Below are 6,000 nucleotides of genomic sequence, written 5' to 3' on the forward strand. Positions count from 1 at the left end.
AGATCATAAAAGCTTTAAAAAGCAAGTAACTAAAACAACGAAAATAGTATCGCTACTTGAAGATAAAGTAACCCTGGCGAAAAGAGCCCACGGCTGGATAGTACTAAACGACTATAAAACCCTCAAACCACAAGCATATCTAGACCAAGGCTTCAAGCAGAAGACAAAGGAAAAATTCTTACAATTCCGACTAGGCGTACTACCGATCCTCCCCCATCTGGCGCCATGGGAAAGGAACCATAAAGATCTAACCTGCCGTCTTTGTGGGGCAGGACCTGAAGACATAACCCACATAATATGCATTTGTCCCAGTTTAATGGACATAAGGAGAACACTATTACGTGCAAAATGGAACCAGGAGGGGGTCAGGTCATGCCGTCAGGCAGTTAAACTGTGCTTCAACCCAAGCGAGATCCAACTAAACTGCAGAACCACAAAATTTCTTGATGCAGTGGCAAAGAGAATCAAGGAGGCACAAAAAGAAGCAACTGCCCAATAGCCGGAAACATGTTCTGGGGTATCTTTTGAACCTTTGGTCAGACTGCAGAAGAAGTTGAACCATTGAAACATTTTAAATTTTGATATTTATTCTTTTATTCTTGCTAGTAACCACCCTTTCTTTTAAACAATGTATTTGAAATTGTGAGTTTTAATTAACTGTGCAATAAACCTTACTTACTTACTTACTTCCAATTTGGAGACGAGCAACAATTAATTTGTTATGCTTTGTCTACAATAGTGTGCTTATATGGTTGCTTTTGTTTTGACTCAATGCACCGTGTCTAATTAAAATCAATTACTTATTGATGTTTATTAAATACGTTGCCTGCCCCTACCCCGTCCTGATGAAGACCCTGAAGCAAGGGTACAACTAACTCCTGCGATAATTAGAGGGTCAAAACGTCGATAACTGTTTTTTGTTTATCAGCTTCACCCCATCATTTATACCATTCAATGTGTTATGTGGAGTATGATCTTGATTAAGTAATGTATTGAACCTATGGTTGTTTGTTTGTTTATATTTAAATTGACATACAAGTGTAGTTGCGCCATTTGGTTGTTTTTACTTTCACTATCCCCTATCCACATCATCCTCACCTTATCACTTCCCTTACCCCCTGGGGCACTTTACAGCCTATGATTGTTCATCTAAAGATATGACAACTAACATATACCTACATTGTGAATAAATACAGTGCAGGCTTATCAAGTGCTTCTTTATTTATATTAATATGTTTGAAGTTATTGTTGTTTGCTGGGACCCTTTTCTCTCAGTATTGCCCACAGCCTCATCACTCCGTTGTGAGGAAGCAGAAACCTACCTGAGTCCTCAGTGGCGTCTTCCCTAAGAGCTTATATTTGATTTGACTGCATCAGTGCTACCAGCTGGCCGGGGCGAGGACACCACAGCAAGTGAGGCTGAAGAAGTAGGCCTGTGAAGCAGTGGGTGGAGGTCAAGATGTGATGCCCACCTTGGCTCTGCAGCGTTGCCCTGGTGAAACCCTGTCGATGGAGCGCCAGCAGAGGTGGTTCCAAATGGTCCTCGGGAGATACAAAAGCCATCCCTGTGTGCCCACGAGACTCCCTCTGAGAGAAGGTGGGGGCAATCGCAAAGTGAACCAGAACCCCCCCCCCCCCAAAAAAAAGAAGGAAAGAAAGAACAAAGAATAAAACCACAGACAAGGAAAGCATGCAAGGGCACTAACAAGAAGGAATACAACACACTGAATCATGGAGGAATCAACAGAAGCCCCAAACCTAATACAAGCCCTTCGCAGCCTAGGGGAGAAGATACACACATATTCTCTGTCAAGGAATCCTGACCAGCTAAAATGAGCAACACTGGCCGAAGGAAGGCTCCAGCTCAGCCAGTACAGTTGTCCATGCAGCAGTATCGCCACTACCACCTTTCGGAGAGCTGGCTGACCCGGCAACAGCGAAACCCAGGTGGCGTTCATGGCTATGGCGGCTGAACCACCACTACTGTGGCACCAAAGAAGCATATGGCACAGTCAAAAGGTCACTACTCATGCACTATGGAGGGGCGGAGCTATATGAACTTTTTGAAATTCTGCCATACACTGGGACCGAATATGATTTCAACGCTGCAAAAAGAGCCCTAAACAGGCATTTTTACTCACAAATTAACCCAGACTTTGAGCATTTTAAACTGTGACAGGCCATGCAGACGAACACAGAATCCATAGACATGTTCTACGCTCGCCTGAGGAAGCTGATGAGCACGTGGACGTTCCACGACCAGCGGAAGAGATCAGGGCACAAATCACTCAAGAGTGCCAGTCCTCAGTACTCCATCAGATTATCTGAGACAGCCTGGAATCTTGCTTGATGATTTTCTTATCCTAAAATGCAAAAACAACAGTTGATGGACAGAATGCAGAACAATGTCTTACATTCACCCCAGTACAGAGATCTGGGCCTAAATCTATCGTTTTTTTGCTCACCATGCCATTCCAGTTTGAACCCAGCCATATGCAAACTAGTCTTGACCCTGTGCCCCATGGGAACAGTCCAGCCCGAACTGCCTATCCTGGCACAATCCCACAACTACCTAATGAGTTGGCTGAGGAAATGGAGGCATCTCAACAAAAGTCCAATGTCTCCCATATCACAGAAGACCTCTTGCGTCAAAGTAGAAAGGGTTGACACCATCTAGCGGCTGCCAGGAAACCTGCGGCAGCCAGTTCTTTTGAAACAAAGTGGGACCTGCAGCAACTGTGTGTTAGAACAGACTACAATAGGGCTCCGCTTTGCAAAAAGAAAAATATGGTCAAGGTTTAGCAAATATAATCACTTTGCAAATGTATGCCGCAGTGGCAGGACCAGACTGTTGGCTGACAAGCCCAGGAGGGTGGCTTCCAGTCTAGGACATGTTCAGCTATTATGAACGGTGGGCAAACGACAAAGCAAAAGACGAGGATGTTTTTATGGTGTCATTTGTATTAAAGATCGCGAAAGCGATAGTGAGGGCGCTCATCGACCCCGGAGCATCCGTAAATGTAATGGACTCCACGCAATAAAAGGAGCTCAGGCTGCACCCTCCCCTATTCAGCACAAGGGCAAAGACCTACACATAGTGGTGGGGTACAGAGCCATTACACCTGCTAGGGGTCATTGAAGTGGAGGTCAAGAGTAATAAGCAAGCCACAAGAGCAAAGTTCTATGTCGTGGAAGGAAGAAAAGGCTGTTGAGTTGCCATACTGCAGAAGATTTAGAACTAGTGTTCTTTGCAAACCAGGTACAGGAGTCCCACACCGACCCTCTACTAGCAGTGTTCCAGCAATTATTCAAGGAGTTCAGAAAACTGAAGCACAAACAGGTAAAGGTACACATACACACGTCCGTCAAGCCCACTGCCCTAAGACACTGAAGGGTTCCATTTCATCTGAGGCCTCAAGTAGAGCTACAACTGCAAACACTTGAAAACCTAGGGGTTATTGAAAAGGTAACAGGCCCTACACTCTTGGTGTTGCCACTAGTCATTGCACCCAAGCAGCCAGGCGCACTATGGCTATGCATGGACTTGAGGATCCCAAACCACACCTTTAAGTGGGAGCGCCACATAACGCCCATGATGGACGATATCTTGGACAATCTAAATGGAGCCAAGTGGTTATCATCAGGTGGAGCTTGCCCCGGAGAGTCGGTACATCACTAAATTCTCTACGCACATTGGGCTCTGATGTTACAAAAGGCTAAATTGCGGCGTATGCTTAGTGGCAGAATATTGCTAGAGGAATACCACATTCGTCTGAGGGATACACTTCACCGCCTGGCTGACAATGGTCTGACACTAAATTAAAACAAATGCTTGCTGTACAGGGACTCCATAGAGTTCTTTGAATACATATTCTCCAAGGAAGGCCTACGTGTGAACCTGAAGACGGTCATGGACATCCAGAATGCACCTGTTCCCTAGAGCCCAACAAAAATCCACAGCTTTGTTGGAATGGCCACCTACTGCGGATGCTATATTCCTAACCTAGCGGTACAAAAAGGGGTGGTGATGGACGGAGCATCTGAACCAATCAAACACTCACACCCAGTCAACAGATCTGGGTTTAATCCATCACCGTTCTTTAGCCCACTCTGCCACCCCAGTTCAGACATGGCCATATGCAAATCAGTCTGACCCTGTGCCTCATGGGAACAGTCCAGCCCGAAATGCCAAGCCATGCCTTCGCTGGACCGGAAACAACCTTCCTAGGACTGGTTTCTGGAATTTCAGCCGTCTTCAGCCAGGCTTGCTTGAATCCAGTGGCAAAGTGAGCAAGGGACTCACGTCTGAGCATACCCTGCCAACTTATGGCAAACAAAGCGGTACAAAAGGGGGTGGTGTTTCCGATCCAGGGAAGGCATGACTTGGCAGTTCGGGCTGGACTGTTACCATGAGGCACCGGGTCAGAATGATTTGCATATGGCCATGTCTGAACTGGGGTGGCAGAGTGGGCTAAAGAACGGTGATGGATTAAACCCAGATCTGTTGACTGGGTGTGAGTGTTTGATTGGTTCAGATGCTCCGTCCATCACCACCCCCTTTTGTACCGCTTTATTCCTAACCTAGCCACTTTGTCGGAACCTTTGTGCACCCTCTCACAAGCTGGCACATCCTGGGACTGGAATCACAAGTCCAACAGAGCATTTCAAGTGACCCAGAATGCCCTCAGGGACAAAATCACCATGGCGTACTTCCACCCACAGAAGAGGATGGAACTGATCATCGATGCCAGCCCTGTGAGACTGGGAGCAGTGCTCATGCAGGAAGGCACTGACTGAGAATGGACACCAGTAGCATATGCCAGCCGACAAGCCCTCTCAGAGACGAAGATGAGGTATGCTCAGATTGAGGTTGAAGCTTAATGATAAGCTTGCCAACATTTTCACCTCTACCTCTTTAGCCAAGATTTCAAGGTAGTTACAGATAACAAACCTATCCTCCCATTGTTCACTGCCAAGACTCGTTTGGCTCCCCCCAGGATCGAGAGGTGGGCAGTTCAACTGCAAGCATCCACATTTGAGATCATCTATCACCCAGGGGCCAATAATCCAGCCGACTACCTGTACCGCCACCCTGTGCCTTAGGAGAACTAGACGTCATCTAAAGAAGAAGAGCAAACTGAGGAATTCCTTAGGATGGTAATTTAGAATGCTTGTCCCAAGGCCCTAACACTAGACAAATTCGGCAAAGCAACCAGGCACGAGGAAAATATGGAACAAGCCAAAGAAGCATTGGCTCAGAGAAAATGGCAACATTTCCCTGACGGGTCCCAATCACTAACTTCAGAAGATCAATTGGCGGGACAACAGCTGTGGAGAGTATGGAATGAATTGAGTGAGGGCTAGAACTGACTTCTGCTGCGGAGCAATATTATTATAGTCCCCAAGAGCCTGTGGAACAGAGAGATATGCCTGGCACACCAAGGGCATCAAGGAACAGCAAAAACGAAGGTCTGACTTCGCTGTAAGGTGTGGTTCACATATATGAACACCCTTGTTGGTTAAGTTGGGTGTCACTGCCACTCATGTGAAATATTGAGTGGAGACCCACCGCCAGCACCCGCACCGACTCATGAACTGAGCCTTGAGCCTTGGACCAAAGTCAGCATTGATTTTGGGAGTTTCCCCAATTGGCAGGACCACAGTGGTGCTGATGGACCCACACACAAAGTTTCCAGTGGTGGAAGTGGTGCCATCTACTGCTTTCTCTCATGTGAAGAGGGTGCTAGACAAGACATTCGCAATGCTGGGGCGCCCGGAGGAAGTGTTGTCAGACAACGGGTCACCTTTCTAAGTGCGAGAATTTCAAGAGTACCTCACATCACTCACCATCAAACACAGAAAGATCACCCCGCAGTGGCCCCAAGTCAATGGAGAATTGGAGAGATTCATGCGGACCCTGATCTATGCACTCTGGAAAGAAGTTGAACAGGGTGAGGATGCTGAATGCTTTACACAGATTCCTGAACACCTACAGGCAGA

The sequence above is a fragment of the Lissotriton vulgaris genome, chromosome 12 (genome assembly GCF_964263255.1).
Source record: "Lissotriton vulgaris chromosome 12, aLisVul1.2, whole genome shotgun sequence".
In the NCBI taxonomy this organism is placed as follows: Eukaryota; Metazoa; Chordata; class Amphibia; order Caudata; family Salamandridae; genus Lissotriton; species Lissotriton vulgaris.